The sequence below is a fragment of the Urocitellus parryii genome, chromosome 3 (assembly GCF_045843805.1).
Source record: "Urocitellus parryii isolate mUroPar1 chromosome 3, mUroPar1.hap1, whole genome shotgun sequence".
Lineage (NCBI taxonomy): Eukaryota > Metazoa > Chordata > Mammalia > Rodentia > Sciuridae > Urocitellus > Urocitellus parryii.
In genome coordinates, this window is record NC_135533.1 from 40,304,843 (window position 1) to 40,327,291 (window position 22,449).

Here is a 22,449-nt window from a genome sequence, read left to right on the forward strand (position 1 = left end):
TTAACTGTATGCTCAGCCTTATTCAGGCATCCTACATTAGGCAATGTAGTGTGTAATGCATCTCTGCAGGTGACCAGAGCTATTCTCTGTATGAGGTAAATTAAAACTCATATTTTAAAAATTAAACATTCTTGCACTTCATGATTTCAATATTTAATTATAACCTGTGTCAAGGCCTAATCTCTGACTGAGTCAGGCATGAAATTAATCAAAAAAAAAAAAAAAGGAGGCAAAAGCTTAGCAATTCTTCTACACTATAAAAATAATGTGGTTTCTTTAGTCACACACCGATGTTCATATCCACTTTTTTTTTTGCGGAAGACTCTGCTATCTACTAAGTTGGTAGGCTCAGTTAGACTATATGGCAACAGTGACCTGTTCAAAAAAAATCAGTAACCTGAATGATGTTTTTCAGTTTAAACAGGAAACCAGGCCTTCAATTAAAAAAAAAAAGAGCTAATGATAATTTATTTGACTTTATTAATGTTGATATCTATGTGGAGCAAACATAGAACATACTTAATAGCACACTTGTTATTGTCAATTCTTCCAGTTTATATTTTCTATCTGATCCTGGGTACTCTGGAACTTCTTGTTTTCTGTGGTCCTAAGGCTTCTCCTACTAAGGTTGGTGGCAGTGTTCTCAAGCACCTGTTCTACTTTATAACACAAATATATACATAAAAATTATAAAACCTAAAATACATAGACTAAAAAACTAGGATTTGAAACAGATTAGAAACACAGAGCAATGAGGAGGGCTGAAGTCACAGGCCTGTTGTGCTGGAAGTGGACAGTGGCAAACTGGAGGTACATGGAGCTGTCTCTGTGAGGTGAAGGACGTGGCCAGATTTACTGCTGGCTGGGTGGGCTCCCCTGAATGTGAAAAGCTGAGGAAATGGTTGACAACACCCTCCTTGGCTCCACCTTGTGGGAGGTTATGCACCTAGGGCTGTCAGAGGTGGATCCTGGGCTGAGATACTCCTATAGTTTCATGCCCAGGCAAAAAATGGAGTTGCTTCTTGACTTGGTGGCTGGAACTGTTACAGTTGTTACCTCTCAACAGGACAAGTCCCAAGTTGCCACTACAAACCCAATTACCAACTGAGGATGAGGTGAAGGGGCCTTGTTAACACAGCCTGAATTTCCAGACATGTTCAGGAAGAGGGCCAAAATTCTGATTAACTTGAGGAAGTTTTTAGAAAAAATTAAACATATTTTAGCATTTTTAAAAAAAATTATAGATATCCACTTAAAATGTAATAACTTACTTTTAAGTAAGTACAAGGAAAAAAACAAACTTATAAACTTAATAAGTTCAATAATGATAAAAACAAGAAGCAGAAGCAAAAACAAAACAAAGAAACAAAAACCCCATATACATATAATAACAAAAACAGGATGATTTTTGGAAAACAAAATAAATTGGTAAGTAAAGGTATCACATATATTAGTGATCATTCTGTGTGAAAACAGATTGAGGGATTGACCTTAGCTCTTCTAGAGATTGATACATTTAGCACACGGATCATAGAGACTCATTCAGAACAAAGCAACGGAGAAAAAGAAGAAAAGACATAACGGTCAAATATAAACTGAAAGATAGTAAGTATTAATGCTGGACAAAATGGAGTTTAGGTCAAAAGAATTTAACAAGGAAACTACATAATAACAAAAGGACCATCCACCTAAAAATATAATACTAACAAATCTCTATTCATACAACTACATAATCTTCGAAAAGACATAAATTGAAACTATTAACAATCACAGGATAAAATCGACATATCCACAGTCATAAAGGAAGATTTAATGTAAGTATATCTTCATGGAAAAAAAGACAAAAGCAAAAAGAAAACACCGGCTGGGTTGTGGCTCAGTGGTAGAGTGCTTGCCTAACACGTGTGAGGTGCTGGGTTTTGTGTCCAACTACAACTAAAAATAAATAAAAATTTAAAATAAAATAAATAAGAAAACACTGAGGCTATAGAAGATAACAAAGTTGCAACTTTGAACTAATAATAGAGATATTTTCTTACAAATGAAATTCCAGTGTGTTTAAAGAAATTAATAACAGATCATGTACTTTGATGAAAATACAATTACATTGTAAAATCAGAATGGAAAGATATTTAAAAGGAAAAAGAAAACCACCTATTGAAAAACTGAAAAAAACATCTCCCTAGTAACTTAAAATTTAGTTAACATAAATAGTTGAGAAAATGTTTAAAAATTATAAATTACTGTAGTGTATTTCTCCCCAAATTAATGTTATTATTTCCAATAAAATCCTATAAGATTTTAATGGGATTTGACAAACTGATCATATGGAAAAAAATTCAAAATAATTTTGAAGAAAACAAGAAGAAAGAATTACTTTTGAGATATCAAGAATATAATTCTATAACAATTATGAAAGAGCAGTATTGGCTTGCAGATCCTGAAACAGATCCATGGCTACAAAGAGCTCAGAAACAGACTCAATAATATACAGAAAATTTTTCATGAAAGTGATAGCATTATATACTATTAAAGGGAGACAGATTATTCATAAAAGGCATTCAGATTCTCATTGAAAAAAAATGGAGAGATTCTTCCCTAATTTCATGCATGCAATGTAGAGTTCAGTGTATTCAAAAATCTACTGAGAAATTCTTAAAGTAAAATAAACTATCACTAAAGTTAGAGAAAGAAAAACATTTCTTATATTACACACAAAGTGCAAATCACATAGGAAATTACTGATAAAATTGACACATTACAAAGTGAATATTTTCATATAGAATATATAAAATAGACTTAAAACATGAAATTGTTATACATATCTAAAAAATGAATATCTACAATACTTGAACTATTTATGAAATGCATAACAAAAGGCAACCAAATAAAATAATAAATAAAACTTTCACATTCTTAAAGAAATGTATGTGTGGTCATTATGAAAATACAAATGTAGCAGTTATGAAATATAATTTCATACTAAATGGGTGGAAACTAACTTAAAATCTGACACTGTAAAATGTTTAAGAACTGTGGAAATAAGAATTTAAGTGATTTTGGAGAGAAATTTGGCAATATTCAGTACATGTGAAGATTTACACATCTTCTGACTCTATGTGTTTATATTTTGTAGCAGATTATTTCTTGTTAACATTCATTTTAAAAGTGAAAATGTGGAAAGAACCTGAATATGTTCAACAGTATTAATGCTTTATGGTAATAAATAATACAAATAATATAAAGTAAATAAATAATAAAATAACATATAATGGTTAAAAGAACAAATTAGAACTATATAAATCAACTTGGATAAAATATTGAAAGCCTTTCAGCACATATCGAAACATATTACGGAATGATGCATGTAGTAAGGTCACATTCATAAAGTTAAAAACATGCAATACTAGAGATTGTTCATGAACTCATCCTTGAATGAAATGTATTAAAATGTTCATTGTGAAAACAAAGGGAGTAAGATTGAAGGGAGACCCATAGAAGGGTTCAAGTACAGCTGTAATTTTTAAGAACATGTCTGATGTGAATATGATTAAGTTTTAGTAAAGGTGGGTGTGAATAAAAAGTGTTCATTATTTTATTCTTCATGTATTTCATATTCAAATGAAGAAAAAGATTAGTTCTATTTTTTTTCAGATTTAATTAGTAGCTCATATTGGTGAATCTTATTGTTCTTTAATGTTTGTAGGTTTTTCCCTCTCTTTTCTCCAAATTAACATTATATGCAAATCCAATGCAGGTCTCAAAAGAACTCAAATGGTAAACTCCTATTTCAATGCACAGAGAGGTACCTAAGAAAGAAATCTAATATCATACTTTATCTACATCTATAATGAGTAGTAATTCTGGCTCTGGCACCATGGTTCTAAAGTATTCTCCTGAATTTTGAATCCAGAATCTGAATGAATGAAGGGTACAACATTGCATAATATTTTATATCATAAATGAATAAATGAATGATCACCTAATATTTTATCAATATTTATACTATGTAAAAAATCAAGATATTTTAATTTAAAACCAGGATTTATTCTCTGTTCTATAATGATTACTATTTGAGTACATTAAAACCTTGAGCCAATGATCAGGATGGTTTGTTGAGAATTCTTTTTACATGTTTTGCCACTGATTAGTGACATCTTCACTGGCGTTTCTCTATTTCACAGAAAATATATGCACAGTGGGTCCTTTGGGGTCAATAACAACCCTTTGATCAGGTAGTAGATGGTGACTAATTTGCTTACCTCAAAATCAATCTTTTTCATCAGACATAAGAATAATGTCACAAATTTTTATTCTATAATATTGGTGCAAAATATGACTCAATATGGAGTATTCTTTATTGTAGTGAATACTTTTTTTTTCCTATGGAATTATAAAACTCTGGGGCTGGAGTTGTGGCTCAGTGGTAGAACACTTGCCTGTCATGTGTGAGGCCCGGGTTCAATCCTCAGCATCACATAAAAGTAAATAAAATGAGAGATCTATTTACAACTAAAAAATATTTTAAAGAAAGAATTGTAATACCCTCTGAGTTGTGCATTACCCCTTTTATACAAATGAAAAAAAAACTGACAGAGAGGTTTTAAAAAATGTCCATGTTTACACAAGCAGTAAATGGAGAGATGGAATTCAAATCCTAGCATCTTGATTAAAAAGTGAGCACACTTACTGCTTTCCAAGGTTCCCTCCAGTGCTATTGCATTAGCAACAGTAAATCCCTCTACAATAACAAAAGAGCACTGCCACTCATCACAGGATGTTGGAAAGTCCTTGTGCTGAATCCTAGGACAGACAGTAGATAAAAAGAAAGTGAACAAAAGCAGATGAGAGAAAAATAATAAAACAAAGGTGTGAACTCTTTATCAATGTAATAATAAATGCACTACTTTTCCCCCACCTTTGCCATTTCCTCTCAAAGAACATGGTGCTTAGATCATATTTTCATAAGCTATCTCTGATATTCAAAATCACACTCAAGAATGTCTGAATACACAGACAAGATTCGGCAGGTGTTTTATTTGTAATTAATAATAAATGTCAAACCTGCAAGTAGTCATAACACATGTTTCTACATAAATTTCCACATCATTCCTACTTATGGGCTGATGAAATTAAAGTGAGAGATAGCCAGATGAGAACATAAAGTTCTGCTATGGTCCACATTGTTGTTTTATCTCTTCTCTTTGGTGATTTACAAACTGTAATTTTCGATTTTTTGTTTATTTCTGACCCAATCCAGGTATTTTATTGTTCACAATTTGTGAGAGGATAAAAATACTAATTCCTAGTGACTATGTCAGTTCAGTGCTTCTCATATTTGAGGATGCAACCAATCCACTGGTAATTTGGAACAAATTATACTTGTGAAAACAATCAGTGGATTGCAACTGTCCTTTTGGGAAAAAAAAAAAAAGAAAATATCTAAAAGTTGAAAAGTCAATGTAGTAGGTGGGTTTACTGGATCTCATTGGATCATTTTATTTGGCTCCCTTTCAATCTGGTGAATCATTGGCACACCCTCAGATAAATAAATTGCTGTTCTTTGAAGATACTTAGTTATTGACTCATGAGAAAGTTAATTAGAAATTTGAAGGAATTTTCATCTGTTAGAATCTCTATTTCCTCACCCACAGCCAAATAGAAATAATTCTTAAATAGCTTTATTGATTGCTGACACTATAGACATCTTTTCCAGAAACTTAAATTGTCACTATATTTTTCCATTCAATTTGAGTACTCTGAATGGGGAAATACTGGTCAAGTCAATTGTTTGGCATAATAATAAGAAAACACTATTTGAATAGATGTTTTTCTTTTTTGGTTAATTATTTCAAATACCTTGAAGTCTCATTTGAATATTCGCCATAATCACAAAAATAAAAATCTAAAATGCTGTTAATTTGAAATTTATTTCCTATGTGCCCTAGAATCTATATCATGCCTGATATGGGGCCTGGAATTTGTTATTTTAAAACATTTTAGGTGATTATTATCCTCAGGCAAGTTTGTGAGAAAATTGCATTGTCTTGTTTTTTCCTCAAAAACTCTCTTGAGAGATTATATCACCAATCCCATTTTATAGGTTATGAAAACCCAACCTTACAGATACTAAGCAACTTTTCCTCAAGTTACCCAGATAGTAAGTGTTGGGAACAGGGATCCACATGTAGAAATCAGTCACCTGAGATTCCAATGGCCACCACCAGCAGCCTTATCCAGGTAACTAAGCCAACCACATTTGAGCAATTGCACTAAGTATGCAAATTTCCTTTCCCAGACTACCTTTCTTAAACTCCCAAGTCAGTACTATCCCTGGAGAAGAGTGCTGTGCCCTACCAGTCCCTCCTCTTCCCTTTTCCTACAATTTTTCTTGTGATTGAAGATCTGGTTTGGAAGTGGAGAGTGTCACATATCCTTCTAAATGCCCAAGATGGCTTTGGTGCAAGTAGGTGCAGTCTGGAGGGGAGGTTGTCTGAAGCACCTTTGTCTTTCAGAGCAAGCATCCTGTCTATAGTGAAGCTTCCTGGCTGTAGAGGGCTGCTGTGCTTTGCCTGTTGTTCATAGTTGGTTTTTTTTCTTTTTTTTTTATCAAGGTGGGAGAAGTTTTGTTCTATTATTAATAAAGCCTCAAGACAAGGAAGGTATGTGACCATCTTCGTTATTACAACTGAAGAATTGCAGTCCAACATATATCACATGGGAAATATGATATTTCAAATCTGCATAATATTGAGTGCATTCACAATGTTGTGCAAACTTCACCTCTATCTACTTCCAAAACATTGCCATCACCCACAAAGGAGAACTTCTACTCATGAAGTGGTCATGCACCCTCCCCCCACACTGTGGCAGTGACTACTGTTTTTTTTTTTTTTTTTTTTTTTGTCCCAGTGGATTTGCCTATTCTAGGTATTTCATATAAAAAAAAAATCATTCAATCTGTGACCTCTGTGTCTTGTGTTTTCACTTGGCATAACGTTTCTAAGTTTCTTCCATGTTGTAGCATGTATCAGAACTTCATTGATTCTTATGGCCGAGTAATATTCCATTGTGGTGTGTAAAAACCACAATTTGGTTATCGTTCATCATTGATGAACATTTAAGTTGTTTCTATTTTTGGTTATTTTGAATAACACTGCTGTGAATATTTGGGTACAAGTATTTATTTGAATACCTGTTTTTAATTCTATTGGGTATATACCTAGGTTGAAATTACTAGATCATATGAAAATTTTATATTTAAATTTTTGAGGAGTCATCAAACATTTTTCCATGGTGGCTGCTTCATGTTACATTCCTACCAGCAGTGTTTGAGGGGGTTCTAGCTTTTCCACCTCTCCACCCACACAATATTTGTCTGGCTCCCTACTCCCCCACCACTCCATTTCTTTGATGTCCTGCCATTGTAGTGGGTGTGAAATGCTATCTAATTGTGGATTTGATTTCATTATTTTAATGGCCAGTGATACTGAGCAATTTCACATGCTTTTTAGTCCACTTGTATATGCTCTGTATAGAAATGCTGATTGAAGTTCGAAGTTTCACTTTTCGAATTTTCTTAGTCACTTTTTGCACAGAAGGTCCATTTTCTTTGTCTCCCCCACAAGCAGTAGTGATGGTGACATTGATGGTAGCTGGCCAAAGCAAAGCATGATGCCAATCATTTTAAATACATTATCTCATTTAATTCTATCAGGGTTACCTCCATTTTAAAGATAAGAGAACTGAGATTCAGAGAAGGATCAGTTGGACATGGATTATCAAAAACAAAAAGGCAATGACTGGTTTTGAAGCCTTTTCTTTCTGATCTGAAAGTCTGTGCCCTTAGCCTCTGTCTTGACATTCAGCTGACTAGCTTATATTTCTTACAGATACCAGAAAATGATTTTTTAACTGTGTATGATCTTATACATTTTTAGCAACAAGTTTAAGTGGCTGGAAAGGATGGAATTTTCCACATATTACAAACATTATCATTGAAAAATGTAGTTTTTAGATCACTGTTTAAATGTTTCCAAGGGGATGTAAAGACCAGTGTGACATGGAACCCAGAACCATTGATTTTAAAACTCATGAACAATCTCTTCTTCATTTTGCTTAAAATTGAACTTTTATTATATTACCTCCCCAGAATATTATCATAATATAACATTTTTCATGCTTGAAGTTCTTTTATTGATCACCCTCTCATATTTTCTGTTTCAAAAATATGAATATAAATCAAAATTGAATTCTAAGTTATTTCTGGAAACTGAAGGTTAAGCATTTCTTCTGATTGAGTTGTTATTATATTATCAGTAATAGTCAATTGATAAAATCAACAAAAATATGTTACAGATGCTGAAAAATCACCATTAACTACAAATCACTGTTGACTATAACAAGTAAATTTGCCTTGGAAATATACTTCTTTACTAGAAGTACCTTTATTAAAAGAAAGTCTTGGCACAATTTTCCAACTTATTCCTTTGACAATCCCCCACCAAACAGGGCATTGTGACTCTGAAGCAGTGCAACATAAATTTGTGATACATGAAAAGAATGTTTCCATCCCTGACCTTTTTGGGTCAACTGGGAGGGTTGGAAGGAGATGGTAGCTTGTTGGTGTGCTGCCTTCACCGAACATAGCAGCCTTCTAAAACGAGCAAGTTTAGCAAAGAGTACATAGAGAAATAATGGGTATAAAAATTGATTCTCCCAAAATGATCCTGGTAACCTATTCTTTGCCAGGTGTTTTGTGTATTCCTGAGAGTTTGCATATGGCAGTTGGATGAACAGTGTCCTGCATTATACTAAAAAGCAAATGGCCAAGATTCTAGCCTCCTCCCACTACTGGAGTCCAGAAGAAAGAGCTAGTCAGTATATGAATACAGTCTGCTAAGTAGATTGCACACATGATCCTGCTTAAATTATGGGAACAACTCTGCAAGTAGAATTAGGCTTACTACACAAAAGATGAACTCATAGGCATCACAGGAATTAAGGGACTGAGCAAAATTTTGAGCTCATTCTGTTTTCCCCCTCTTTATTAGTGTGGTATCAACTAGAAATAATGTAATTCAAATAATTCTTATCTAGCATTACTTTCTTTTCAAATTTCTACAACATTTTTATTTTGTCTTTTGTTTTTAATTTAGAAGGATAATAAAGAACTCAATTTAAATAAATCTGCAAGGCACTGTGGGGAGGGGAATTTTTTGAGGATGAAAGACGTCTTGTACTCATGTCTACCTGTGGCCTCGGACCACTCTCCAAGCAGTAGCAGAACAAGCGTAAGCAAAGTTACACCCCAGTTTTGAAAGAGTTCAGAGCTGGGGATCTCAAGCTCAGGCCTTTCTCAATTGTAAGGTTGTGACTCAGATTTTACAGAAGAGAGTGATTATCTATGGTTGGGGGAGGGGTCACTGCACAATAACATTTTCTTTTTAAAAAGTGAAATCACTGTAAAACCAAATTGCCAAACTGTAGCATAGTTTCATTTCTCACATGGTCAAGAATTCAGATTTTAGAAAATATAAGACAATGTAATTTATTCATGGGTTATAAGGTAATGTTAGGTTTAGCCATCATTCTATAAATAGAGCAATAAAAGCACAGACCAACACCTTTCAGTTACCCTGCAAGCAACTTCATGGTCAGATTTATCTGGTGTATTGAGCAGAAAGCCATTTTCTATCACATAATGAAAATATTTGGAAAACCACTAGAGCAATGAGAGTTATGGAACTCTTAAAACTGTATTTGTCTGACTCCATTATTAAAGTGGAAAGTATTTGGAAATGTTTTAGTTTCTAAGTAAATGGCAAAGTATCATTTTGAGATTACTAATTGACAGCCCCACCCCTTTTCTTTAAAGAATACATTATGATAAGAAAGAAAGAAGAGACAAAGAAGAAAGCCAAATTAAAAGGGGAAAGTTTAAAGGGAAAACTTGCTCCTGGCATTTCTTTGGGTGATATGATTATAAATAAAAAGCATGGAAACAGAAGGACAAGGTGTTTACAGTGGAACAATTCTTGAATGTTATCCCACATTCCCCCCTCCCCCCACCCCCCAAGAAAACTTGGATGAACCTGATAAAGATAACCAGCATGTAAATAGAGAATAAGCCTCTGCCTGGTAGGGGAAATTTTAATCAGATAAATCTTGCTTTTTTCAAAGATTCATGTTTTGGACATTGCTGACCTTGTTTCTTCTGCTTTTTGATTATTTAGTTAATTTTACTCCATATTTGAGGGTTGACTACAACACAAACAAAATAATAAGAAGACAAAGTCAACTTATTATTATTATTTTTTAGGCTATACTAGAAACAGGGCTAAGGAAGAAGTAGAGCATGAGGCTTAAGGATTTAGAGTAGATTTTAATATCTGAATTATCTAGATGTCCCCACTTGTGGAAAACACAAATTTTTATGGCATACTTCAATATTTATCAATAAGTTAGAGGAAAAGCTCAAGGAAAGGAGAGTCATATTCATGAACCAGGAACACTCAGTTGAATGCACAAAATGAGAAAAAAAAAATGAAATAAAATGAGCTCAGCTTCAGCTTTTATTTGGGAAAAATCCACTTAGTGGAGTTACCTTGAAAGAAGGATAAACATTGGCAGGCAAATTGGTCCATCTTGGGACCAGTGTTACAAGATAAGTGAACGCTTGTTTCTTTGAATCCAGGAACTGTGCAGCAACCTGACAAATCCTAGGCATAGTGTATCCAACGTCCACCACGGGATCCTTAGAGATCTCACAGAGGACATTTCTTCACACGCAACTTGATAAATTTAATTCCCAATCTCCAACTTTCCCTGTATTGCTTCATATCTAATCTAATTCTTTTTTTCAAGAATTGTTTTATGCCTCTTAATGTATTGTTGGGAATTTGCTTTTAGGCTCTTGGGTAACAGGGGGAAAATGAATTGCAATGTAGTGCAGTCTTGACGCTATAACCGCCACATTGAAAATGCTAGAGGCAGTGTGGAAAGTAAAGATGGAGAGAGCGATGTTTGACTCTGGCAAATTGTTTCCTTCACAATTTTGCTTTTACAGAATAAATACAGTACATAAATTAGCTGTCTAAGGATAACATGCTGGTTGTTTTACTCAATGAAAAACAAAAGTTAGGTCACTCAATTTTGGAAGAGCTTGACAACTCTGGGAGTATCATTTGCAGGAAGAGATAATTATTGTTACTTTTGAAACAATCATTTGATGAATTTAATATATTATACTTAAATTATACTTACCAGGCAATATTTATGAAATATAGACCTGTCATTAAGAAAAACACACAATGGGATGTTTACCTACTGAGCCATTGAGGGGTGCTTACCCACTCAGGTCATCCTAAGCCCCTTTTTTAATTTTTAATTTTACTTAGGGCCTCACTGAATGGCTTAGGCTGGCTTCAAACTTGCCATCCTCCTGTCTTGACCTCCGGAGCTGCTGGAATTACAGATGTGTACCACCATGTTCAGTGACTCTTATTTTAAGCTGAGCTATGGGCTGTTTATCTAGAAGGATGTGTAGCTACAGTTTATTGAAAAGGAAGTTATCTTGAATTGAACACAGTCCAACGAATATTACAAAATGACTTGAAATTTACCTTGTCTCTGTGGTTCTTACAGTGTGTGAGCCTTGGGTAGGCCTCCTGAAGCCCACCTGATTTCTGGTCTACCTCCTTCTCCTTACTTTCTTTGACATTGTACTTGATATTTTCTGGTTTTCTGTCCTGGAATACATCCAGAAGTTCTTTCACCATTCACAGCTCCATGTTGAAAGTCTGTCATAGATGTAGTTATACTTTGCAGATTTAAGTTTTTCCAACTATTAAAAGGAAATAACTATAAAACATTTAGAGATCTCTCAAAGATTTATCTCTGAATTAACACATAGGCTGTCTCTTTACTGATTTACCAAATGTGGCAAGGTCAAAGAAATAAAATGTGAAGAAGAAAGCAAATCTCACTTTGCCACCTAATCCATTCACAAACATTTTGAACATATGTTTAGCACCATGATTGAAAACTTAACTGCTACTTTTAAATGTTTTTTTAAAAATTCAGACATTAAAGAAATAACCCATAAATAGTATGCATATAAAGTAGTAAAAATTCAAGATGGACAAGGAGTTAAATACTGAATAAAATTTTATTAAAAGTGTGTTCAAAATGCATGTTACCTCAAATATCTCATATCTGTTTTAGTATATTGCTATTCTAGTAATAATAATATTGATTTTCAATATTATTAACCATTTACTCTCTGCCAGGTATAGTTTCACAAACTTTATAGGTATTATTTTTAAATGGTGAATTAAATAACCATTATTCTAAAATACTGGATCCAAAAGACTTTAAAATAATGTAACACGTGTTTTTTCTGCTGGTCTCTGTGATTAGAACCTGATTACTGGTCTCCAAGGGAAGAAAGGTCAGTTGTGAAACTTCTGGGCTTGTCATTCTTGTTCACAAATTTCTTCAGACACTGAAGTCTGGACAAATAAACCCTGAGGCTAATCTCTAATTCCTCACATTTATCTTTCAAATTCTTGATCATGTTTTTCCAGAATGAAGCAAATATTTTATTGTAACTGGTTAAGAATCTGTAAGTAAATAATTAACATGCTTATAATTTAGTAATTCCACAGCCTAAAAGGAATGTGGCAAGATCCACCCTGGAATGTATTTTGTCTGTGCTAGTTTTACTAAGTCATTGGACCTGTGCTCCTGGACTACATCTTCTTTTCCATATGCAGTGATCAAAACACATGCCCCTTCTACGTAAAACAAACACACTGTCCTGGGATCTATGATTTGCTACTTGGTGGCCTTGAAATAACCCTATTTGCTGTATTTTGCAAGGATGGCTGGCATTTCCAGCTACTGGTGTATTCCAAATCCAAGGCTTCTTCTCTTAGGTGCACACTTATTTTATTACTTCATTCATTGCATTAATGATTAATGCACAGGAAAAATCTTTGCAGATATTTCCACCCATATCTGGACTCCCCCTCCTCCCCTGCAACCCAAGTCTAACCAGGATGCAGGTCTGTTCTGGGAAATACTTTTATGTTTTAAGAATGGAAGCACTTCGTGGTTCACATCCTGCTTTAGTACCCATCTGTGATGCCTTGTGTATTAATAGTGCTTGGAATATGTTGAAGCTTTTTTAGAAGCCACTGGCCTGTGGTTTGATTTGTACCCAAGTTCAGCTACTTAAGCTTAGTTATAGTATTGAATGATTGAACTTGCATTTTCTGAACTTAATTTCAAATAGTCTACTAATTAATTTATGTAGTTAAAATTACTATGATCACTATTTCTCAATTAATAAACATTAATTAGGCTTGACTTGTTTACCCTTTAATTCTATTTTATATAGAGCAAAAGTGAGGTAGTTTCTTTTTGGGGTCCTTAGATGTTGCCTTTTTGTCAGTTTTGTTTTATATTATTTTGTTTCTTTTTGAACCTCTTTTCAGCAAACTTCCTTTGGGATTCTAAGGACCTTCCAGGTTTTTCAGTTTTCTCCCTTTAAAAACCAGCTTTTGCAAGTATTTACACAAGGGTACATTATTAATAATGGTTAGAATTATCATACTACATTTCTCCATGCATAGTGTCCTCCCTCCATCCCCAGCTATAAGTATGACTCTTTAGTGGTAACAATAAAGCTATAAATACCAGAACACTCAGAGAGGATCTTTCAGCGGCTTGGGAGAATATCTTTAAATCACACAATGTAACTTCTACTTTTAACTCCTAATCATAACACTGATGAAATGAAATACTCTCCTGCTAAGTGGGTACAAATATTCACAAGCATAAATAGGAAAAAATCTGGCTCTAAATGATTCCAGAGTGCTACAGGAACTAAGGCTACTTTGCTTCTCATTGTGGGTGCTTTATAGGCACTGAAACCCTTGCTTATCAATTTACTGATTAATCTTTCTGGGTTATAAAAATAACTCTGGTGAAAAGTAAAAGCATATATATATCTGTGGTTTACTTCTAGGGGAACTTGAAGTTCTGGAGTGAAAATTTAAAGAAAGGAAACAAGAGTTTTGCTTTCCACTTATGTAAAACTAGTTTATGGTCCTTGTATACTAGACAGGTTTAATATTTATTAACTTCTTTACTGGAAACTGAGGGTCCCTGGCCACCCAACACTGAGAACACTTGCTCTTAAGTTTGAAAATTCAGCTTTGAATAGCTTCATACACAATCTGTTCAGCCATGTGTCATCAGGAATTGATGCATACTTTGGTGCAATTATTGGATCACCAATGAATGTGAAATGAAATCATTAGTTGTCAGGTACACAACTTAAATGAGTTTATCACTAGAGGAGCAGCAAAACATAAATGGTTAGGTCAAGCCTCTGGAGCCTAACAGCTAAGATTCACATCCCAAGTACCCCATTTGCTAGCTGTGAGACCTTGGGATAGTCACCCAGCATCTCTGTGCCTTAGTTTTGTTTACTACAAATGGAGAAGAAGTGTACCTACCTTACAAGAGTTTCCATGAGGATTAAATGAATCAGCATATATCAAGTAGTTACTATGTAGTAAGCGCATGTAAAGATTTGTTAACTCCTGATAGTTGATAAAAATAATAATTAACCCTGGGGAAAAGGGAGAAAAATTGAATGTGAATCTGATTATAAAATCAGATTCTTGTTTTAAAATAAGAAGCATGACTATATCAACATCTACTGATGCATATAATGAAACAAGTCTCATTTCCTTGAAGTTTGTGAAAAAGGAAAAAAAATATATTAGAGACATTTATTCTATAGCTCCAAATGTAATAAAAATGAACATAAAACGTCTTAAATTTGTTGATAATTCCCATATTATTATAATCTCTTTTATCTGAATGAGATAATATTCCATTTTACATACCTATTTTGTGCCACTTGGACTACAAATGCCTGGTAAATCCACAGATGTTCATAGCCACTCATGCAGAAATGAAATATTTAACTACAAAAATATCTCATATTTGGGAAGCTATTTGCTGACATCTCTTCCTCTGATATTTGAAAAGCATGCAAAGTGATTTATGCACAGGAACTTGAAGGAAATGCTCCATAGTGACTTTGAGAATATTTTGAGAACATTGCTAATACATATTTTAAAAGTGCTTTCTACTATGAAGTTTTTCAATTTTTTTTTAATCATACAAAAGCACATTAGGCAAGTTTGTCCTCTTAGTTCACCTCATCAAAAACAATAAGAGGACGTGGGTGTCCATTTTTATAATAAAGCAGACAAAATGTGATGTGTATTAATTATGGTTATTAATTTTTGTTAAAGGAAAGATTAATTATAATGCTTTTTTTGGAGGACAGCCCTTCATTACTCTTAACTAACACTAAACACTTGCATGATAGAAAATTATTTTGGTTTAATGAGAGCAGTTATTATAAAAAGTTAAGCATTTGTTGTGTACCTAAAACTAACTAGAATTGTCTCTTTTTGTAAGAAAACTCAAGAAAATTCAAACTTGAAAAAGAGATGAACTATGGAATGACAGCTTGTGTTTCAAGTGATTTTTTTTACTTTTAAAACCATTATTTAAAGAGCGGCTCCCCCATGAGATGTCAGCATCAGTTGCAGACAAATCTTCTTAACGAAGTTTAGTGGACAAAGAATTTCAAAGTTTAAGTATGAAGAGCCAATGTTAATTAAAGCTCAATTATATCTATAATTATAATGTAAATTTATGGGAACTTCTGACTTACAAAAATGTAATTTCTATATTACATGCACAGACCAAAGTAAAGAAAAATTGTTTATCTGATTTAAAATCAAATTTAAGGGACAGAAAGAATGACAGCATATGCTGAAGAATATAGAGTTAATGGCAGTGAAGTGATACAATGGTGGTATTTCTCTAGACACAATTAGTAGTACGGTGTTAGAAAGTTCGATGAAATTCAATGCCCCAGAGATGTATATTTTTACATGCTTACAAGATGTGTATTTTTTGCATGTTGAAAAAAAATTGATACCAAAAACTTGGTAAACAAATTAATAAATGACCAGTTTGATAAATTGCAGGGTACCGATAGAAGTATCAGTTTAAAAAATATTTGGATGAAACATCACATAAGAACCTTTTTCTATTTAATACATATTAGCTAGGTTGGTTTCATATAGAAATTCAAGTATATAAAATTAGTTTTATAAAAGCTTTGAGAGCTAAAACACAACAACATGAACAGAATTAACATTATTAATTACAGCTCAACTGAACTACATAGCTGAGGGTTCAAATAGTTAAATTTTGCTTTATCAAATGACACATGGTTGTGAAATATTTAATTTTTCTTGGGCTTCATTTCAGATTTAGCATAGAACTCCTCCTTCATGCATGACCATCCCAGTTCTTACATAAATTTTAATTGGCATACTTCAGCAAGGGGAGTAGATATATACATCTGAGAAAGGATGCTAAGAGCCATCAGTATTTTGATTTGCGTAAGTCTTAAAAATAATCTATTCTCTTTTTGGACATGTAAGCATATGGTTACAATAGTTTTGCAACCTTAAATCATAACGTATGGCCTTAAAATATGATTATCAGAGTGTTTCCGTGCATAATAAAAAATATGAACAATCCAGTTTGGATACTAAAAGTAAAATTCCGGGTAGATTGTTAACCACAATAATGTTGTTATCATTTTCTCTCAGAGATGGATACAGTACCTGTCAATTCTAAAGGTTATTATTATAAGATCAACCCCACTTGCTCGTAATGTTGAATTATTAGGAAAGTAATAAATAAATAACTTACATAAAGTGTTATCAGATTTGATATCGATTTTCCCCACTATTGATATTTGGCAATATTTCCAGATACTTTTGAAAATATAGAATGTACTATGTTTTTATCAACCTATTCTTTTTAGGATTCACATGATTAGTTATCATTGGATCAGATTTGTACTGTCTCTAAAGTAGAACAGACATGGTTTGAAAGTAGAATAAGAGGTACAATAGATGAGTTGGTGCTCATTACGTTGTCCAAAGTATTCCAGGGAAACATGAGTGAATATGAGAAATGGTTTGACCATTTGCTGCTCTTCTAGTGCAAGGCCAATGTTTTAAGTAGGTCTATGTGCATTCCAGTCAAACTACTCTTTCAAAATGTAACTGATTATTACATGACTTCTATATACACAATAAGTATTTTTTTTTGCAGATTTTAATATTGTTCCTGACCTGTTAGGGTCTGTAAACAAGTCAGGATGGCACCTGGCATTTTGCCAGAGGGAATGGTTTGTGAAGTAATGCCAGCGAGCCATTAAGTGTGGAGATTTCTTATTGGTTGACTACTGTATCTAGTTTATGTTAATTAGATAAGCTGTGTGGAATGTATAAATACCTCTGTTGTCCTACAATAAACGGCTCCCACTCCTGCTGTATCAATGTACACAAGTTGTTCGTCACCCCCCCCCCCCCCCGGTTATTTTGCTGCAGCCGGACTGCAACACTGACCATTTATATTCCACTTCTCTGCAATATATATTCCCATGATTGCAATGAGACTTGTCATGCCTGTCTACTAGGATATAAACTATTGTTATATAGTTTGGTCATATTACTTGCTGAGGCCATTAATATTTGAGCAAGTGATGTACACCGCATCCAAGTAAATATTTAAGGATTATTGTATGCTACTGTTCTTGTTCCCATTCCCCTTGAATGAAGAAGGTCCTTGAGACAGAAACAGAATTGCCACAAACCCATAGAAACAAAACTTTATAATTATTTGTAATGATTTGTTAATATAGCAAACAAATTCTTAAATAGCTATATTTATATGTAAAACTTTCTTTTAAATAGTGTGAAGCCAGCCTCCTGGCTAGACTTCATTGATAATGATTCTGGTCTCCTTGTGTTTGTTCCCTATGTATGTTCTTCCAAATTTAATATGATTGATCTCTGTAATCTACAGGATTTTAAGAAAGGAAAGAATGTGATTTTTAACATTGAGTCATAAAATATTTAACATTTATGTTTTGCTCATTCTGGGATCACTCCTAATGCAAGAAGTTAGCTGCCACTCAAGCACCATCATGTGACAATTGACAGTATCCTCCTGACAGTACCCATCCCAGCACCTGCTTGGCAGTCACAGGGGTGAGTCATCTTGGAGGTTCATTCTCAAGTTCAAGCCAACATTTGACCACAACTTCATGAGAGACACTGAGCTAGAACCATCTGCTATGTGGCTTCTGACTCACAGAATTCTGAGACACAGAAACCGTAAGATAAATGCTTATTGGGTTTTCTTAAGTCACTAAGTTTTAAACATAATTTGTTACATGGTAGTAAATAACTAATAAAAATGATGTCTCAGGAGACTTCTCCTTCTGAGTTTATAGTAGTACTTTCCCATAAACCAAGGTTTCAGCCAAGAACAAGGCTAATATAATCCAGAAGACATCTGTTGAAAAGCATTGGAGAGTTGCTAGGGCAACCACAGCAAGAAATACTAAGATCTCAAAGATGGGATGAGGGGCAAGAGAGTTAATACTGTTTATTCAATTTTTTTTTCCTGCAGGAATTTGCTGATCCTGGACATGAAGACATAAACAAGACAAAAAAAAAAAAAAGAGGCTCTTTTGGTGGTCTTCTAGTTGTGGAAAGACTTGAAACATCAGCAGGATTCTACTGAGGAAGGGAGAGACTCAGCTTAATGCATTATCAGTTTTCTCTCAAACATTCATCAAATTCTAAAGTTGTGTGGAGCAGCAGGCTAAATAAGTAGCTGAACAGAAATTGTCTGCAAAGCTGATTAGAGTTTTTACCAGTTTGTGATGTGGAAGTCACAAAGATTACAGGTCAGGATCTGTAAGGTGAAGGGCCCTGGTAGACTATTAGACCCTAATTTGGAATTCCTGAAGGGGTATTCCAATAAGAGATGATTCAAACCAGAGGTAGAAAGTCCCATAAAAAACTTGAGCATGACCTAACTCTGTTTATCTCCTAAGTGGAAGGAGGTGATAAAGTCTTCATTGTATTTTCCCAGTTAAGGAAGAAAAAACTATCAGGACACTCTGCCAAGTTTTTGAATGTTTGGCATTCAATTAAAAAAAATGGTTGTATATATAAATAAATACAGAAATAAAAGAAAACAATGAAAATACGACGTAATGCAGATATTTGAGTTAGACAAAAAAAGAGAGGCCACAGAAAAGAGCTCTGGGAAGATATCTGGACTAAAGACTATGAGAGGATGTTTTTTTTTTTTCCCCTTCTTTCTGGAAAATTTTTGTGATGTCACACTATATTTTGCTCATTTTCTTCACCAAGTAAATTATTTTACTACTCAGCTTGAATTTCTCCAGAGCACTAATGACCATGCAAAACCCTTACATTTATGAGTTTATTTTGTTTGCATCCACAATTAATATGTGACCCCAATGAAACCATGAAACCTGATTGTCTTGCTCAGTCACATATGCATGAAGACAGAATAACAAAACAAAAGCAGCAACAATGACAAGTATAAAATATCTTAGAAGTAAAATGTCCAGTGCTCCTTCTAATTTATTAATTCTCTCTTTAACAGGGTAAGGCGTAAAGTTTATCCTATTAAAGAATATTAAAATATTATTTTGAAAATTACAACTTTTGTGTGTGTGTGTGTGTGTGTGTGCTCAGGATTAAAACCAGGACCTTGCACAAGTTAGGCAGATACTTTACCACTAAGCCACATCTCCAGTCGGAATTTTTAAAACAATTATTGTAATTTTATTTTTTTAAGGTGTATACCTGTTGTTGCCTTATGTCCTTCTATCCTTGATTTATATGTGCCTATAGAAGGTGAGCATCCAGATTTCATGTATTCATATTGTATTTGGGGGGAATGTTGTCAGCTTTTCATCACTATAACCAAAATACCTGACAAAAACAAATTGAGAAAGGGTTTATTTTGGCTCATAGTTTTAGATGTTTCCATCCTTGATAGCCAACTCCATTGCTCAGGGCCTGAGATGAGGCAGAGCATAATGGTGCAAGGACATCATGGAGGAAAGCCATTCAGGTCATGGTAGCCATGAAGCAGAAAAAACACAGAGCCAGGGAGAAGATGGAATCCAAGGTCAAGTCCCCAGTAACTTGGTTTCCCCAGCCAACCCCACCTTCCTACTCTTACCACCCAATAATCCATTCAAAGTATTATTCAATCAAATGGATTAATACACTGATGAAGTTACAGTCCTCATAATCTAATCTTTTCACCTCTGAGAATGCTACATTGCCTAACACATAAGCTTTTCAGGGGACATTTGAAATCAATACCAAAACAGGGAGCAAACAAAAACCAAGTAAACAAACTTAAGTGAATATTTCAAGTGATAATTAGTGCTTTAGAAACAAATTAAACTGGTTGGTGTGATGATGTACCTGGAGAAAGGGAGGTACTTTATGTAGGTGACAACAAAATCCAGAGACTTAGGGCAGGTCCCTCCTCAGGTCTCTCTTGCCTCCCTCCTCTGGCTTGACTCCTACTGTTAAAAGATTGAGCTTAATTATCTTCAATAGCAGTTTACTGAGGCTTACTTTAGCAAGAGTGTCTTGTCCTTAATCCCCATTTTCTCAATGTTATGAAATGGAAAATAAGCCAACCCTTTCTATAGGAGGATACAATCTCTAGAAAGTCTACCCCCAAGATTGACTAGTTAATGCAAAGGAATTCATCAAGTGGCAGAGGTGATGATACTGGCTGAGTAGGAAGCACTTGCACGATCAAATTGTCATTAAAGAATGGCTTTTACAAGCCTACTCAAAAATAAAAGATGCATTCAAACCCATATCGCTTGAGTAGTATTTCTCCGTGTTTCCCTGATGCATAGGGATCAAGATACAGTGTTAGTTTAAAATGTAGATTTCTAGTCTCCTCTAGAGACCTAATGGCTCTGGGGGTGGAAACTAGGAGTCTGTATTTTCAATGTCCATCCAATGTGAATCCTCTGCAGATAAAAGTTTAATAACCATCATCAAATGGCAACTCTTTTTAAAATTCAATTTCTATGAACTGTGTTTTACATAGGCTGGATAAAAAGGTTTAACTGATTAACACAAGATACTCAGAAGTTTAAATTGAGATGAATTGTATAATGTTGCATCACGTAGTTTTCTTATTGAAGATTTAAAATGTAATGAATTAGACATGGAGGCCACTAGAAAGAAAAATAATGAATTTATTTATATAGTGGTGAATGGAGCATGCTTAATAATTCCTTAATGAGATATTTCCATAACATGTTCAAATTTTATTTTGAGATGATAAAGAAAAGTTAAGTATGAAAAGTGCCTCCTGGTAAATCTATTCCCATCAGTAATGGGAAAGAGAAGATTCATATGTTTTTTTTTCCCTTTATGGGGAGTTTCTAATTTTTTTTTTTTTGGCTTCGTGCAATTTACTGAGAAATTACTATGTGTAATAATTATTAGGTACACCTCAAAAAATAAAGCCAGACTCATCAGTTCTGTCCAAGTGTTTATGTTCTAGTAGGATAGAGTCAATCATCAATAAAATCACAAATAAATATACAGTTACAAATTGACCTCATCAGCAGTGATTTTTTTGAACTGTTTTGTGAACTCCATCTGACAAAATGAACCCAAAACAATCAGGACCTTCATCACAACATCAAATGGGTATAAGGATTGTTAGCTCCATATTTTGTTTTGACTTAGTTCAATATTTATCTCCTAAATGTGTCATGTTTCTCACTCTGTCACATAATTTATCTTTAAGAACATCTGTTGAGTGTATGTGTAACGTCTATGAAAAGATTAATGTGACAAAAGGTTTTGGAGATAGCGATAGCTAAATAAAACAATGAGCCTATAGGGCATAGTCACCCAGTGATTTGGTTGTACATGATCATATGTGTCTGTCAAGCATCTCAGGAGTTGACCATGTTATCTTGTCAGAGAGAATACTAGTACTTTTATTTCTGTTCCAGTTATTTCCAAGATTCTATTTTTTTTTAAATAAGACATTTCCCTAATCAATTTAAACCTTCTTCTGTGAACATGATGTCATCATTTTCTTTTATTGTTTTTGTTTTTTATTGGGTGACAAGGCTGGTTTAGTCAACTTTTTGTGGCTGTGGGGGAGAAAAAAAAAAAACCTTACAAGAACAATTAGAGAAGGAAAAGTCTATTTTGGAGCACATGGTTTCAGAAGTGTCAGTCCATGGACAGCTGACTCCATTGCCGTGGGCCCAGGGTGGAGTCAGAACCTTAAGACAGCAGGGCATGATGGAGGAAAGCCGATCAGGACATGAAAATCAGGATGCAGAGAGCTTCCGCTCATCAGGAACAAAACATATACCCCAAAGTAATGCCCCCAGTGACCCACCTCCAGCAGCCACACCCTTCTTGCCTACAGTTACCACCCAATTAA